Below are 18,929 nucleotides of genomic sequence, written 5' to 3' on the forward strand. Positions count from 1 at the left end.
TCATGACACTTATATCTCGCTTGTTATAAATAGCGTAAATACGTTAACCTCAAGATAATCTCATCCCCGAGTCTATGTCAATTAACTGAAGATGAAACTTTTAACGTACGAAAACGCGAGATGTAATATCCTTCCCCCCTAGAAACATTTATCCTCGAATGTTCAACTCCCCTTGATCTATATAACTTTGGCAGGGTCGCCTTTGTAACAACACTACTACCAACTCTCCCTGTAGAAGCTTAATAATCCAACGCCACATAGGACCACAATTATGAATAACGAGAATGGTCTCATATGACCAACGACAATAACCAACATAAGAATTTATACACGTACCTTATAGTTATGACGTCTCAGTTGGACCCTTCCCTGGAGGAGGAAATAAGTAGGGATATCTAGACTTCATATCTTTCTCGGCCTCCCAAGTCATTTCTTCCACATTGTTGTTCCTCCAAAGTACTTTCACGGAGGCTACCTACTTATTCCGTAGCTTGCGGATTTGTCGGTCTAACATGGCAGCCGGAATTTCCTTGTATGACAAGTCCTTTGTAATCTGTACATCATCCATGGGCACCACTCGGGTAGGATCGCCGATGCACTTCCGTAACATAGATACGTGAAAAATCAGATGGACAGACTCTAATTCCAAGGGCAATTCTAACTTATAAGCTACTCGGCCCACTCTTCGAATGATCCTATAAGACCCAATAGATGACATCTTTAAGAATGCCCCGTCATCAACCACGAACTCTAAATCTCGTCACCGCACGTCAAAATATGACTTTTGACGACTCTAAGCTGTCAATAGTCGATCCTGGATCAACTTTACTTTTTCTATGGCTTGCTGAACCAGGTCTGGCCCATGTAATCCAGATTCTCCAACATCGAACCATCCTATAGGCGACCTACAATTACGTCCGTAAAGAGTTTCATATGGAGCCATCTAAATACTGGAATGGTAGCTATTATTATATGCGAACTCAATAAGCGGCAGATGATCATCCCAGCTACCTTTGAAGTCTATTACACAAGCTCGTAACATATCCTCCAGTGTCTGAATAGTACACTCAACCTGTCCGTCTATCTGGGGATGAAATGTTGTACTAAGACTTACTTGAGTCCCCAATCCTTTTTGGAAGGACCTCCAGATGTTAGCTGCAAATTGAGCTCCTCTATCCGAGATAATAGATATAGGGACACCATGCAGTCGTACTATATCCTTAATATAAGGCCTTGCATAATCCTCTGAGGAATATGTAGTTCTAACGGGCAGAAAATAGGTTGACTTTGTAAGCCTATCAACAATCACCCATATCAAATCAAAGTTACGCTGGGTACGAGCTAAGCCTACAATGAAATCCATATTGATTACTTCCCATTTCCAAGTCAGAATCTCCATAGCTTGCAATAACCCACCGGGTTTCTGATGCTCAATCTTAACCTGCTGACAGTTAGGATACTGAGCAACAAACTCCGCTATATCTTTTTTCATTCCGTCCCACCAATACACTTCCATGATATCATGATACATCTTCGTCGCTCCTAGATGGACAGAATAACGAGAATAGTTAGTTTCTCCCATAACCTGCCGACGTAGCCCTGCAACATTAGGGACACATAATCGTCCTCGATATCTGAGGACCCCATCTTTTGTAACTTCAAATGGTGTCTTCTCCTTCTGAAAGGGTGGTATCCCTATAATGAACTAACACAGGATCCTCGTACTGGCGTTCCTTTACTTCAGTTATTAAAGAGGATGTTGCCGTATTCTAAATAGTAATTCCAATATCACCTGAATCCAGCAATCGAACTCCAAGACTAGCTAGCTGATGAACCTCGTGGGCTATTCCCCTCTTTTCTGGCTGTAAATACGACATGCTACCCATAGATGTACGGCTGAGGGCGTCGGCTACTGCGTTCGCCTTCCCCAGATGGTATAAAATATCAATGTCATAGTCTTTAAGTAGCTCCAACCATCTCCTTTGACGTAGATTCAATTCCTTTTGCTTGAAGATGTACTGGAGGGTTTTATGATCCGTATAAATATCAACATGAATGCCATACAAGTAGTGCCTCCATATTTTTAGTGCATGAATCATCGCGGCTAACTCTAGATCGTGGGTCGGGTAGTTCTTCTCGTGCTTTCTTAGTTATCTAGAAGCATAAGCTACAACCTTACCATGCTGCATCAGCACACAACCCATTCCAACGCCTGAAGCATTACAATAGATCACATAACCATTGGTCCCTTCTGGGAGTGTTAGAAACGGTGCTGAAGTTAATTTGTCCTTTAAGGCCTGGAAACTCCGTTCGCAAGCGTCAGCCCATTGAAACATTGCTCTCTTCTGAGTCAACTTTGTTAAAGGTGCCGAAAGGGAAGAAAATCCTTCCACAAATCTCCTGTAATAACCTGCCAAACCGAGAAAGCTACGAACCTCCGTCGGTGTTGTGGGTCTAGGCCAAGTCTTTACTGCCTCAATCTTTTGTGTATCCACCCGAATGCCTTCGCCCGAAATGATATGCCTAAGGAAAGCTACAGAATTCAACCAGAATTCACATTTAGAGAATTTTGCATACAAATTCCCTTTTTGTAGAGTTCTGAGCACAGTATGCAAATGATCTCCATGTTCAGCCTCTGAACGAGAATACACCAATATATCGTCGATCGATACAATTACGAACAGATCTAAAAAGGGCCTGAACACATGGTTCATCAAATCCATGAATAATGATGGGGCATTGGTCAAACCTAACGACATAACACGAAACTCAAAGTGCTCATATCTGGTCCTGAATGTTGTCTTCGAAATATCTTCCTCCTTAAGCTTACTTGATGGTACCCGGACCTCAAGTCTATTTTTGAAAAACACTTGGCACCTTGCAACTGATCAAATAAATCATCAATCTTCGGGAGCGGGTACTTATTCTTGATCGTCACCTTATTCAACTGTCTATAATCAATACACATCCGTAAGGAACCATCTTTCTTCCTCACAAATAACACAGGTGCTCCCCATGGTGATGTGCTAGTCTGATAAAGCCTTTTTCAAGCAAGTCCTTTAGTTGTTCTTTCAACTCTTTCAGCTCTGTGGGAGCCATTCTATAGGGAGGAATAGATATTGGGTGAGTATCTGGTAGTAGGTCAATAGCAAACTCAATTTCTTGCTCTAGCAGGAGACCTAGAAGCTCATCGGGAAAAACATCGGGAAACTCATTAACCACAGGGATGGACTGAACGATTGGTAACTCTACTTCCACATCCTGAACCCGAACTATGTGATAAATACAGCTCTTTCTGATCATCCTCCTTGCCTTGAGATAGGAAATAAATCTACCTCTCGGCGACGCCGTATTACCCTTCTACTCCAAAACAGCCTCCCCTGGGAATTGAAATCGGACTATCTTTGATCTACAATCAACATTGGCATGACAAGAAGTCAACCAATCCATACCCATTATAACATCAAATTCTACCATATCCAACTCGATTAGGTCCGCTACGGTAGATCGACCATGAACTACTATTATACAACCCCTATATACTTGTTTAGCTATCAGTGAGTCCCCAATAGGTGTAGACACCTCAAAAGGTTTAACCAATTCAAGTTTTATTCCAAACTTACTAGCAACTAATGGGGTAACGTATGATAAGGTGGAACCTGGGTCAATCAGTGCATATACATCATATGAGGAGATTGATAATATACCTGTAACAATCAGGCGATGACTCCTAGTCCTGTCGTCCTGCCAACGCATAAATGCGGTTTTGAGGACTGCTCGAGCTAGATGCTCCGCCTCTGCCTCTACCATGACTCATTGGTACTTGTGGACCTGCCCAGGGGGCGTACTGATGAAGACGAACCAGCTACAGATCCTGCTGGCTGAGCTATGCTTGCATCACCTCTCATTGGACAATCCCTAATAACGTGGCTCGGATAACCACAAGTATAACAAACACCTAATCACATACATCACTGCTCGGTATGCTGCTTACCACATTGAGCACATCGTGGCAAGGGCGGCCTCATCTAACTTGACTCACCCCTATACTGAGAACCTGAGGCCCTGAAATTCTGACCAAACCCTAAATATGTGGAACGATCAAATCTCTTACCACCAAACTGAGGGGGGCACTAGCCTATGGCTGGGCTGGATACCTCGGGTACTGCTGCCTCTGACCACTTTGAAACTCACCAGAAGGACCCGAAGACCTCACTCTCTTATTCTGGGCCCTATCATGCTCACGATCGGCCCTCTATTTCTATTTACGCTCCTCTACACCCTGAGCGTATGCATGAATACGAGAAATATCCATGTCTGGCTGAAGTGAGACCGACATACAATCGTTAAGCAAGTGAGGCTCTAATCCCATCATGAATCGGTGAACCCGATCCTCCATCTTAGATACAATAATGGGTGCATACCTAGCCAACGAATCAAACTGAAGACTGTACTCCCGAACACTCATGTTACCCTGCCGAAGGGTTAAGAACCTATCAACTCTGACCCGTCTAAACTCTGGTGGCAGATAATGACGAAGAAAACCTTCTATAAACTCATGCCATACTGCTGGAGGGGCATCCTCACCCCTGGACAATTCCCAAGACTCGTACCAATTAACTTCAACATCTCGGAGTCTATAGGAAGCTAGCTCAACTGACTCAGTCGCACTGACCTTCATTACTCGTAACGTCCTCCACACTCTATCAATAAATACCTGAGGGTCCTCGTTTGGATCTGCCCCAATAAATACCGGAGGGTCTAAATTAATGAAGTCACGAACCCTCGCACTAACGGACCTATCTGCATGACCAATACCTATTTCCTGATGTCGAGCCTGCGCGGCTACTAATCAGGTTAATAGCTGAATAACATCTCTCATCTTCTGACCCGGTGTATCTGGCTGAGGTGCTGAATGTACAGGGGCGGGCGCTGGAGCTGGTGCCCCTCGGAGCTCTTCTAGAAAGGGCGGGGTATGTGAAGTCTGAGATGGAACCTCACTATAAGACTCTCCCCGAGCCCTGGTAACTCGTGGCGCTCGACTAGTAGTCTTACCAGCCACGGACTTTCCCTTCTGGGCGGCTGTAGTCTTTGGAGGCATTGCTGAAAATATAACATATCATTAGGAACATGAATTTCTTATATTGCACGATCTAAGATAAGAAGAGAGGATAACATCCTATATGTCCTGTAGCCTCTTATTTATAAGTGTGGTGCACAACACACCCATAAACAAGACTCTACTAGACACGTCTGTAGACAACCCTAGGACTGAACTGCTCTGATACCACTTTTGTCACAACCCAAACCGATGGGTCGCGACGGGTGCCCGAGTCCTACCTATCAAACACCCCTAAGCATGCGTCTAAGACATAAACCTTGTCACACCTACTTTTTTACCACCCGAGGATATATGGGAGTTTTTCCAATTAAAGTGACATTATTCGAAATGGAATTAATTAATTTATCAGAGTCGCCACTTGGAATAGTTTATTTGGTGTCCCAAGTCACCGGTTTATTTTAAAATCCCAAATCGAGGAAATTACGACTTTACTTTATAAGTCTGCGAACCAAAAATTCTAGATAAGGAATTCTATTAACCCGGGAGAAGGTGTTAGGCACTCCTGGGTTCCGTGGTTCTAGCACGGTCGCTTAAACTATTGATAAATTGCCTATTATCTAATTTACTACATGTTTTAAACCTATTGTGCATTTTTAACTTTATAACCGCTTTTAGTAATCCAATTGTTATACAATTAATTATTTGATTACGCGTTGCGAATCATGTCACGGGAACCGTACCCACGATCCACAACGTGTTTAATTTATTAACAAGATTAAATTGTGGTCGAGTCACATAAATGTACCCCCCGGATTTTAAAAATTAAGCGTCAAAACTACGTCAAGAGAACCGTACCCGTAGCTATGACAATTATTTAATTAACATGCCTAAAGCAAACTACGAAAGTTCAAGGTTATTTTAACACTAAGTTAATATTAAAGTGAGGGACATAGCTTATGGACTTTATTTGTGTATGGCACACCTCGAATTATTATTTTAAAAGGCTTGTATCTCATTAAGGATGCTCCTATTTAAATCTAATTTGAAATTCAATAACAAGTTGATAATTATGTACATGCTTTGGGGTATAAGTATTGGTTCTTTAATCCTTTTGGATAAGGGGAATTGGGCCAATAGTAGCCCAATAGGTTATTTAGTTGGGGAGCATTCAATGTCTGAAGGCGCATTGGGCTTGGAATTTAGCCCAGAAACGAGGAACCCAAAGGCCATCGTTACATCTGATCTTAAACCAAGTCTGCCCACATTGGGCTTATATTAGGTGGGCCCAGTTATGGCTATTTATTGGCTGGGCCTATCTACTTTTACGTTTGAGGCCAGAATTCACATAATACTTTTCTAACTTGGTTTCATCAATCTTTAACATCTTTTCTCATGATTTCAACTCAAAATCAAAGGTTTTCATGGGGGAAATTGGGTGTTTTGGGTTCAAATTTTGGGGATTTGGACCTCGATTTGAGGTCTGATTTCAAAACAAATTATATATTTGGGTTCGTGGGGGAATGAGTAATCGGGTTTTAGTTCGAACCTCGGGTTTCGACCATGTGGGCCCAGGGTCGATTTTTGACTTTTTAGGAAAAAATTTAGAAAACCTATTTTCATGCATTGGAATTGGTTCATTTAGCATTTATTGATATAGTTAAGTAACTTGTGGCTAGATACAAGTGAATTGGCGGTGGAATCAAGAGGTAAAGCGGTAGTTGAGGCTTGAATTGTGTTCGTCGCATCGAGGTAAGTCTTTGGTCTATCCTTAGTTTGAGGGATTATGAGTTGTGTCTTATTTGCTATGTGCTAATTGTAGAGTACGACGTATAGGCATGGTGACGAGTATCTATACGTCGGTGTCAAGCATGCCCGTGAGTCTTGTATTGTAATTGTTGTGACTCTGTTGTGGTTTATTGTGCTTCATATAAGGATTATTAATATTGTTCCCTTGCCAGAATGTTATTGCCATATTATTATTCCCTTGCCGGGATGTTGTTGTTATAGTATTGTTCCCTTGCCGGGATGTTGTTGTTATATTATTGTTTCCTTGCCGGGATTCTTTTATGATTAGTATTGATAAATAAAAAGGGAGCGAGTTGCACGCCTGCAACGGTACTAAATGAAAAGGGAGCGGGTTGCACGCCTGTAACGGTACTAAATGAAAAGGGAGCGGGTTGCATGCCTGCAACGGTACTATATGAAATGGGAATGGGTTGCACGCCTGCAACGGTAACATATGAAATGGGAGTGGGTTGCACGCCTGCAACGGTAACATATGAAATGGGAGCGGGTTGCATGCCTGCAACGGAAATATATGAAATTGGAGCAGGTTGCACGCCTGCAACGGTATTACATGTGTACTTGTTTCTTATTTTCTTATCTTTTGCTGGTATTTAGTTTATGGCGTTCCTTAGATTTCTCTACTATTATTCTGTTGTTACCTGTTACTCCCCGCAGCATGTTTCTCCTGCCCAACTTTAGTTGTAATTATCTGCTTCTATTTCTGCTGTATATGATGTAACTGCACAGGTTTATTTGGTAGTCTGGTCCTAGCCTCGTCACTACTTCGCCGAGGTTAGGCTAGGCACTTACCAACACATGGGGTCGATTGTGTTGATACTACACTCTGCAAACGTCCGCGGGCCTTGGCGTCTCCTCCTATCTTTTCTCTTTCTATTTTTACTTATTCCGAGACAGACTTATGTATTTTCATTCAGACCTTATTTGTAGTACTCTTAGATAGTCCGTGACTTGTGACACCAAATTCTCGGTAGATTGTACTTCAAATCATGTAGCAGTGTTTTGGTTGAATTATTAAGTTCTCGTCTTCCGCATTTCTAGTTATTTAATTTATTCCGTTGTTTAATCACTTATTATTTTAAATTGTTGAACATGTTTAATAAAAAGAAGGTAATGATTTTATAATATTTGGCTTGCTTAGCTTTCACGAGTAGGCGCCATCACGACTCCGGAGGGTAGAAAATCCGGATCGTGACAATGCGGTTTGATTCTATCAATTTAGTGCAGCTATAGTAATGTTATAAGGGAGTTAACTCAATCATGAATGTACAAAAAAGAGGAGGAACCGATGTCAAGATATACAACAATAAATTTTGTGGGGATAACATTATATTTTTTAAGTATGAAGCTACTTAGACATTAACTGAATTAAATGATACCGTACATGAAACTAATTATCCAATATTTTATTGCTCATCTTATATCTAGTTTTTTGAAAGCAATACGTCGAGTTTTAATTTTTTTTTATTAATACTAAAAATGTCTATTTTAAGTTAGATAGAAATGGGGAGCATGAATTTTTCTCTAAAAGCTCGGGTATGGACTATGACTTTATAGTTTGTTGTTGATATTTATATTCTCACAAACTCTTTAAACTAATTGATTGAGCAGTTGTTGCAGTCGATATATACGTGCATGTAAATTAGAATAAAATAGATTTGAACATTGTGAAAATATAAAGAAATATAATTACAGTATTTGGATTTGCTACTTACCACAAAGTAAAGCGATTACCAAAGTGAAAGGTAAGTTAATTTAATTAAAAATTACCAGTCAAGCTGTAAGAACTCATGATCTTTTGGGACATATGCATGGTAAAATAGATATACTAAAAATAAGATAAAAGTTTATTTAATGAAAAAGTGTCAATGGTTACAAAATAATATTAAAATTTATAACGTTGAAAAGTTTTATTGAATATTCTTACTTACAAATAGTGATCTGAATAGACCAGTACATCCCAAAGATGTCATTTAAATTTTTAAAAGCAAATTGACTTTAATTGTATGGTTAAAGTTGAAGTGATATCAAAATTATTGAACAAATTCTGATGAAATTGGTCTATATGTTGTTAACTCCCAAAAGTGAGAATATCCCAAAGATGTCATTTAAATTTTTAAAAGCAAATTGACTTTAATTGTATGGTTAAAGTTGAAGTGATATCAAAATTATTGAACAAATTCTGATGAAATTGGTCTATATGTTGTTAACTCCCAAAAGTGAGAATAGGTTGGTTGTCAGTAAATCATCAAGTATGTACATATTAGTTTGTCTTTCAACATGAAAATAGTGAATGTCATAGATTGTGTAACTTTAGGTTGACATAAATTGAAGTTGTAACACGTACTTCTGTCGAAATAATAATAGAATACAATTTTTTGTAATTTAAATTAAGATAGTACTAAATATATTTTTATTAATTATTATTTCATATAGTATCATTTATTTTTGAATCATATTATATTTTTATTTGTATGTATCACCGACTATATGTAGAGGTATACTGTTTGGGTTTGTGCCAATAGTTATTCTATGATTTTTTATATTTATAAAATTTAGCATAGTAACAAAATTATCCACATATTGTGCGGGTATAAATACAAGTTTACCATTACAACTGCAATTTACATATCAAGTAATAAAAAGTTTCGTGAATGAAATATTTGCGCCGTTAACTACCGTGAGTAAAAAGAACTAAAATCACTAACGATGTTTAATTAAAGGTTAAAAGTAGGACATGGAATATCACAGGGACCAATACTGGTACTAAAAGAAAAATCCTAAAACCCAACCATTCCTAAACCTTTCAGCTGACTTTCCTATTTTCTCTCATTTTTTCCGATGGCGAAGAAGTGGGCAGAGTTGTTCCCGTTGGAAGTCGACCGGTAAACACCTTTCTATTAATTCTCCTTTTTCTTTATCTTCAAATGATCTCTGTATTTTTTAGCATAGTTTTTGGTTTTTCCTAACTAGAGTTGATTTTTTCTTCCACCGCTTGATTTCTTGGTTTTATCGGGTTTTAAATAGCTGTTTTCGTGCTACACTAAATAAATTTAACTAAAAATTAATTAAAAGTTCTCTCCGCTCTACTTTGTTTATTCCTATCACTTAGTATTGGCATGAAATCGGGACAGAATAGAGGGAAATAGTTACAGATGATTCGTATAGGCGATCTCAACTAGTGTAGAATTATGCATAGTTGATTGATGATTATTTGTTAATTGCATTTTTGGATGCAAGAATTATTGTAACTGAGTTTTTAGGTAAAGACAGTTTTTTAGTAATCTTTTTTATATTCTTTATTTGTTTTTTAGTAATCCTCTGATTGGTGTTTGCTAACTTTACTGCTCGCTTTAAATTTTAAGAATACTATTTTTTGGTCTTCTTAATGCTTACTTTTACCATTACTTATCAAAAATGGTTTGTTGGTTACATATTTAAGAAACAATTTTACATAGCGTTGAAACCTGCTATTGGAATTTACATAGGATTTTTCATAATCTTTAGAGAATAATGCACATAAAAATTGCCCATACCTAGTTTCGTCGTTACTTTTGAATGTGGGCACACTAATTTTTTTTCCTCTGTTTGCAGTTCTGAATCGATTCTCAAGAATTCGGATCTTGGTTTTGGAAGTAATGAGTTCAAAATCTCCAAGGACGAGATTGCCGAAAACTGTTGGAATGCCACGGTTAAGTTTGACAAAAAATCAAGTGTAGGGACAAAAAGGGTGTCTTAGTCGATACGTTGGCAACAGTGATGAAAAAATATAAGTATTTGGTTGATGGTTGCGCTTCAATCTGGAAGATTATTTTGGTGGATGGAAGGCTGCTACCAGTGGAAAGGCCAAATTTGTTGAGTGCTTTAACTTTGTAAAGAGAGCTCTTGATCCTCAGAGCTAGTACAATAGTACCAGCGGGGTTATTATATTTGGAAGGAATTTTAGAACCTATTACGGTTTTGCTAGTGATGTGCATTTGGAATTGGAGACACGATTCCCTAATCTTGTTGTTGGTATGTATTATGAGTTGGTAGTTGGAAGAGGAGCATACAAGAATGAACGCTTCCCGTTTTATCCAATTCATCCAATGGATGAGACCGATAAGAGTTCCATAACGTATGATTTTAAAATTTTTAATTTTTAGGGTATTAATTTTATATGACTCTAAACTTATAATTTTATTTTCAGGGTCATGAAACATGTTAAGAAGACATTGGTAGGTTTTACATATTCACTTTTGTAGTTTTTCCCCCCACATTATGCTCACACTAATTAATTTTCTTGCAACATGATTATATTTTATAGATAGACTACACAAAATCTTTTTTTTGGGAATTGCCGTAGCAGATCCGACCCAAAGCGTGGACAAGTTTGAGGTATATTCCAACTTCCATGATGCTTGAGCTAAGGTGTTCGTTGAATTTTAATATGTGCCTCTTTATAGCCTCTAAGTTGTACTAGTTTTCCTTTTATTTCCCATCTATTTATGTGATTGTTTCTCTCGGGTGCATCGACCATTTCCCTCGTTGAAACCATAATAGCTTGATTTTTGCATTCCAAGATGCTATTTAAACTTTGCATTATCTTTTGGCTCATGTAAGATAATTTTCACAATCTTAGCTTAATAAACTTAGCTAGACATATTAATGAAGGAAAGTACAAAAAGATTGCAGTTGTAGTGGTAAACTAGTATTTATACCCGTACGATGTGCGGATAATTTTGTGACTGTGCTAAACTTTATAAATTTAAAAAATCATATGAATAACTATTGGCACAAACTCAAACCGTATACCTCAATATATAGTCGGTGATACATACAAATAAAAATGTAATATGATTCAAAAGTAAATGATACTATTTGAAATAATAATTAATATAAATATATTTAGTAATATCTTAGTTTAAATTACAAAAAAATGTATTCTATTATTATTTCAACAGAAGTATCTCTTACATATTTTAGCTAGACATATTTGGATTTTCATTTCTTTTTGTACTTTCCTTCCTTAATATGTCTAGTTAAGTTTATTAAGTTAGGATTGTGAAAATTCTCTTACATGAGCTAAAAGATACTGCAAAGTTTAAGTAGCATCTTGGAGGGCGAAAATCAAGCTATTATGGCTTCGACGAGCGAAATGGTCGATGCACACAAGAGAAACAATCACATAAATAGACGGGAAATAACAGGAAAGCTAGTACAACTTAGATGCTATAAAGAGGCACATATTAAAATTCTACGAACACCTTAGCTCAAACATCATGGAAGTTGAAATATACCTCATACTTGTCCACACCTTGGGCCGGATCTGCTATGGCAATTCCCAAAAAAAGACTTTGTGTAGTCTATCTACACAATATAATCCTGTTGCAAGAAAATCAATTAGTGTGAGCATAATATGGTGCGGAGAATTAAAAGAGTGAATATGTAAAACCTACCAATGTCTTCTTAACATATTTCATGACCCTAGAAATAAAATTGTAAGTTTAGAGCCATACAAAATTAATATCCTAAAAAGTAAGTTTAAAATCACACGTTATGGAACCGTTATCGGTCTCATGAATTGGATTAAATGGGAAGCTTTCATTCTTGTACGCTCCTCTTCCAATTACCAACTCATAATACGTACTAGCAACAAGATTAGGGAGTTGACTCTCCAAATTCACATCACTAGCAAAATCGTAATGGGCTCTAAAATTCCTTCCAAATATAATAACCCTGCTGGCACTACTGTACCAGTTCTGAGGATCAAGGGCTCCCTTTTCAAAGTTAAAGCACTCAACAAATTTGGCCTTTCCAACAATAGCAACTTCCCATCCACCAAAATAATCTTCCAGACCTCAAGCAAATATTTTTCTCTTTTCATCAATGTTGCCAACGTACCGATGAAAACACCATTTTTGGTGTCGCTCCAAAAAAGGGGTGAATTCTGAATCAACTCCATCCATTCTCCGAAAAGAAAAAAAAAAATATACAACATAAACAACCTTTGACTATATGCACCACGGTAAATCTTAGTAGACTTACTTAAACAACTTTGAGTCTGTTTTGCCAAATCATGTACACCGTATCAGAAAATTTTGAAATGTGAGGTAGGAGTTGTGGATTTGAATTTCTCTGAATAACGCCATCAATCAAGGAGCAAAATGCCTTGTAATCATCTATATAATGGTTTGGCGAAGCTACAAAAATTTTAAGTAAAACTTATTAAAAAATTGCATACATGAAACATTGAAATGTTTATTATAAATTAAGTAAATTACAGACACATACGCAACTTCTGCTTTTGTAAATTATAAAGAAGTATATTTGCACTTTTCACTCCATTTCTTCATGGGAGCCGACTTTGGGAGTGATTTTGGAGCACCATTTTTCTCATCAACCAGGAGGTAAGTGATTTCTTCTCATTGTGAGTTAAATAAATGAATTATACATGGATTTGAACATGAAAATTACTGGAAATTTTGAGACTTTGAAAACCCCCTAGAATTTTGGTATTTTTACCATGAAATTGGACATGGAATTAGGAAGAAATTGTATATATTTGAGTTCGTGGTGTTATGAGTAATGATTATCTTCAAGAATTTTTGAAATCCGGGCACGTGGGCCCGAGGGTTGACTTTGTTGACTTTTTGAACAAAGTTGAGAATCATTATAAATTGTTAAATTGTATTCATTGGAGTATATTTTGATTGATTTGCACGTTGTTTGACTAGTTTCGGATTGTTGGCTTTGACTCGAGGAGTTAGAGAGGCATTTGAGCCGATTATGAAACTTCGGAGCAAGGTAAGTCTCATGTCAAACCTTCGGTTATGCTACTAGTTGTGGTTGTTATGTACGCACGAGGTGACGAGAGTCCATATGTAGCTAAAGCATGTTTATGTCCGGGTAGACTCAGGATTCTATCATGTAATATTTGAACTCTATTTTCTAGAATAAATAATTGACTTTATAATTCGTACGACCTCGGCATAATCGTGCGTTATATCGCTAGCAGTCAGAATATTCATGAGATTATCCTTCCACTGATAACTGGCATTTTATATGGTATTCCTTACCATTTTGAGATTGGGACTTGACATTTTTCGAGCTGTTGAGATAATTTTTTTTGAAAGATTATGTTAGTTACAGTTTTACCTCACTGCTACTGTTGTGCTTCATACCTGTTGATGATTTATCATACTACTTTATTTGATCTCTACTAAGTGTCCATGTCGACCCCTCGTCACTACTTCTCCCGGGTTAAGATATACATGGCTTAAATATAAAGACACTGGAATGGATAAGTAGAAGACATGCCAAGGTACGAAGTGTACAAAAGGCATGACCTCAAAGGTTAAAGGGGTAACATAAATTGTTTATAAGGCAAGTCGTCATGAAATGACGATATTAAACGGGGTATGTCTTATTTGGTGATGATAAATTTGTGAAAGGAGAAGTTTCGAGATTATACTCCAAAAAGCTTTGTGCCAATGGAGCAACTGAGTGTGGATTGATTAAAACTCCAAAAAGCTTTATGAGTTTGCTTCAAGAGTTGTAGAAACTTGTCGTATGTATTTTACTCTCGAGATTGATATGCTTTGAAGATGTTTTATCTATATTATTACTTTATTAGAATACTACTTATTTGATGCAGTGTTTCTTCTCTTACATGGTTTACGTTGAATCAGTACATAAGCTTTGTAATAATTGATCAGAGACTGTTGGCAAGCGCTCTGGTAAGATCTTGTTTCAGTCTCTCCACTATTGTATAAAGCTCTAAACATGAGAACTTTATCACCCAAAATCGAGATGCTGCATAAAGTTGCATATATGTTGATCATTGTGTCAATATGGTTCGTGTAGGGACATAGCTCTTTGCTCCCTTCCTAGTTTCGAATACAACAACAACTATGCCTCGGTCTCTCTAGTTTTGAATGGAAAAAATAACTGATGGTTTGGCTGATAGGAATAAGTGGATAAAGCAATAAAGAAGGTATCTGAGAGAAGTTGGGATTCAAGGTGGACGGAGGAACCGGAGCATCTTACACATTTTGGAATACAAGGTATGTTGCTGTAAATTTGTTATCTATACACTTCTTTATATATCAGTTGATGATCACAAAAAATACGAGATATTTTCTGGTATATTGCAGTGGCCTGATCCTTTTGTCTTTTCTCCAAAATAGAATTCGATTTGTTCCTTCTAATGCTTCCTCATGGATCATAGCTTTATGGTATATTGTGGTTGGTCGTGTTTTGTTATGCTTATTGCTTCTTGTAATTAAGATACTGATCAGATTCTTGATATTGTGTGTTAAAAGAAGCGCTACAAAGAACATTACAGTTTCCTCAAGATCTGGCATTCATGGATGCTTCATACCCAACGAAAACAGAGACAATACTTGTATAATTGGTAAATTTTTGTCGAGTGAACAGATGTTTTCACATGAATACCTAAAAAAGATGGGATGTTTTGAAGGAAAGTGGATGAAGTCAGACTTCTCTTTTGTTTCTTTGATGAAAAAAAAAAACGATTCAAGTGCACAGTTGATAAGCATTCTTGTGAATATAGTCCACCTTGATAGAAGTATTTTAATTTGTTTCGATTCCTTCTTTAATGATTTTTTCATGTATTTGCAGACATTATCTGTTGGACGACAACCAGCTTTTCCATTGACTAGAAGGGATCTTGTTCACGCCAGGTTCCAGAGTTCCCAACTCGTGTTCTGCCTTATAAAGGGATTCATGTTCCTAAAATGCTGGTGATACTGATTGAGTGTTGCCCATGTAACAAAGACTGGGGGTTTGCATTATTCTTGCCAACTGGTTGAGGTTTACTTCTGGTTAGTCATGTCCTAGTTTATTTTCCTGTTTATGTTACATTGACAGCTGATATTGGTGATACTGTAATACTCTTTCCACATTCTCCTTCTATATTTGAGCAAATTAAACTAATAACACTTCTATGCCCACTCTAAACACATTTATCGGTCCATTATGTTAATAGAACAAGATTTAGGTAGAAACAACAGTTGTTGTGCTTGATTTTTCCCCCTCTTTTCCAGATTGCTCAAGCCTTTGAAACTCTAATTCACTAAGGTGGAATCTGGACTTGCCAATGGTTATGAGATTGTGATTATATTGCTTCTGTTCAATATGTGTGCGAATTTGAAGATCGGATTTTTTTAACCAAGCATACAACAAATTTTTCCAGATTTTTTTTGTACTTTTGGTTTTAGTACATGTTAATGGTTCAGAAAAACTCTGAGTGGTGCACCATAGATATTGGCTTTATATTTTCATTTGCTTGACAAGAGGAAAAGAACGACATAAGAAGAAGAAAGTGCATGTGTAATGCATGAATACTAAATTGGTTTATGAAATTTCATTGTCTTGTTTTTTTCTAAGGTGAAGTTATATTCCGAGAACAACATTATCATACCCAGTAAAATCCTACTAGTAGGGTGTGGGGAGGGTAAGAGTATATGTAGACCTTACCCCTACCCCGGAAGAGTAGAAAGGCTATTTTCGGGAGACCCTTGACTCAACAGAAGAGACAATAATATCAGAAAAGATACAAAAGAAAAGGTCTGTAACAACAAAAGAAGCTAGAAAAGTAATAACAGTATTATAAGAGACAACAAATAAGTGAAAGGGCAATAACACAATACTATGCAAAATAGTGTGAACACAACATCGACCGCTAACAGACATCGACAAAACTCTACCAGACTACCCAGTACTAAGACGAAAAAACACTCGACTACCTCTAGCCTACAACCCTAATGCTCGACCTCCACGCGTTCCTATCAAGAGCCATGTCCTCAAAAATCTGAAGTCGTGTCATGTCCTGCCTGATCACCTCACCACAATACTTCTTAAGCCTCCCTCTACCTCTTCTCGTACCTGCCAAAGTCAATCGCTCGCACATCCTAACTGGGGCATCTATGGTTCTCCTCTGCACGTACCCGAGCCATCTAAGCCTCGCTTCCCGCATCTTGTCGTCCGCGGGAGTAGCGTCCACCATCTCCCGAATATCTTCATTCCTTATCTTATCCAGTCTAGTATGCCCGCACATCCATCTCAACATCCTCATTTCGGCTATTTTCATCTTCTGATATGTGAATTCTTGACCGGCCAACACTCAGCCCCATACAATATGGCCGGTGTAACCACCACTTTGTAGAACTTACCTTTGAGTTTTGGTGGCACCTTTTTGTCACACAGGACTCCAGACGCTAACCGCCATTTTATCCACCCCACCCCAATACGGTGCATGACATCCTCGTCGATCTCCCCATCTCCCTGGATAATTGACCCTAGGTACTTGAAATTTTCTCTCTTGGGGGTATATTTCGAAACGGTAAAAACTTACCCGCACCGGGTGTTTACACCAAACAAATAGATATATGACATGTGTCTTGCATATGGATTTCAATTATTTAACCATGGTAAGTTACATGCATTCTCATCTAATTAAATTAATTAACTATAGTGAGTTAATATAGTTTGGTGTAAACATCCGGTGTGAACCGAAATTTTCTCTCTTGGGGGGTAAGTTACATGCATTCTCATCTAATTAAATTAAGTAACTATATGAAGAGAAGCATCTTGTTTGCTTGATTTATGTCAAACCATCTAATGAAGAGATATATGTTTTGTATGTGAGCATCGATTAATGAAATTATTTCATTATATCCATTAATACATGTGTTGGATAAATCTATCCATTAATACTAAAACAAATAGGAAGAAATTACTTAATCGTATTTTGTCTCTACTAGTATTTAAATTCTAATCTCCCATAAACATCATGCCCACCTCATTAACCTAGGCTACACCTTTGAATGTTGGATGCATATTTTTCTACTCTAAATAAAATGTTGGAAAAAAAGTAGACAAACTAAACAAAAATTAAAATGTGCTAGTCCCTATAACTAATATACTGTCAAAAGAGGATCTCTCTGATTCCTAGATCTTATTTTCTATGTGATTGTTACTATAACTTACGTATAAGTATCTAAGAAATTATTTGTATATTGCTTTATGTGGATTTCTTTTTCTAATCCAAAATATACACATGATTCTGTTGTCAAATATATTGGTCAAATAATTGGGATACTAGTACTTTATGTAAAGTGTTTGACTCAAAAGTTGTTAAACACATAATCCGTTCTTGCAACAATATTATATATGAGAGAGAGGGAAAGAGATAATTTTAGAGAGATGAGAGAGCAAGAGAGAAGTTTATTATCCACACAAAAAATGAATCCCCTTTTACAGAGCTCGGATCCCCTTTATATAGTAGGGGATCCTTATTTAAATATTAAAAGGTAAAACCAAAGTACATTCTATAGAGGGGACGAGGTTATGAAGACGTTTCTCCCGTTACTTCCTAAGTCGTCCCTCTGTCGGAGCTCACATATGTTCAGCGGTTGGTCGTGCTGACTTAGGGACGCTATCGGTCAAATTCGACCCCATACAGTTAGTCCCTCCGCTCGTCGGGGTCGCAGCGAGATGCGTTCTTGATGGGCGGAACCGATGCCTCCGTTCAGGGAGAGTTTGACTTCGTCAAGGATTGTGACGCGACAGGTAGGAGACAGTAATCATAACTGTCAGAGCGTCGAAACGAAACGCCTTTTTCTGTATGACGTCAGCGTTAGCGTGCGTCATCATTGCGCGTATTCTCGAGGCACGAAATCAGATGCTTTTGGCGCTTGGTTTCCTGCGCTAACTCGAAGCCTGCCTCTTCGATTCTGGCGCCACCCAACCCTATAAATAGGGGAAAGATTTAACCTGACTCGAACTTTGGCCATTTGTAAGAGTATTCCAACCCTTCAGTGTACATTTTCGCATTCTGGTGCTTTTTCCTTCGATCGAAAATTTTGTTCTTCTTCGTTGTGCTGTGTGCAACTCTTTCTCAACCGAAATCATGCCTAAACCTCGCCGAAACGACGAGAGGATCCCGACGGCCGCTCCATTGAACGTGCCGCCGCCTTCCGATGGTGGAGAGGTGGAGGAAGAAGAGGACATCAGTCCTCTTACGGTGGAAGCGCTACTGCCAAAGCATCCTTCGTCTCGA

General features: G+C 37.9%; 1 long non-coding RNA gene across 7 annotated transcripts; it reads left to right on the forward strand.

Annotated features, from left to right (window-relative positions):
- The first annotated feature begins 9,637 nt into the window (after positions 1–9,637).
- On the forward strand, positions 9,638–16,164 carry LOC109211486. Of its 7 annotated transcripts, none has more exons than XR_002065724.1 (6): positions 9,638–9,750; positions 10,460–10,982; positions 11,055–11,082; positions 11,172–13,254; positions 13,582–14,910; positions 15,488–15,859. It is a non-coding gene; the product is annotated as an uncharacterized LOC109211486 (long non-coding RNA). The 7 variants fall into 7 exon arrangements; XR_002065726.1 differs by having other exon boundaries at positions 10,460–13,254; positions 13,582–13,651; positions 14,536–14,583; positions 14,711–14,910; positions 15,488–15,857; XR_002065725.1 differs by adding an exon at positions 15,913–16,164 and having other exon boundaries at positions 10,460–13,254; positions 15,488–15,690.
- The last annotated feature ends 2,765 nt before the right edge of the window (positions 16,165–18,929 follow it).

The sequence above is a fragment of the Nicotiana attenuata genome, unplaced genomic scaffold, assembly GCF_001879085.1.
Source record: "Nicotiana attenuata strain UT unplaced genomic scaffold, NIATTr2, whole genome shotgun sequence".
Classification (NCBI taxonomy): Eukaryota; Viridiplantae; Streptophyta; class Magnoliopsida; order Solanales; family Solanaceae; genus Nicotiana; species Nicotiana attenuata.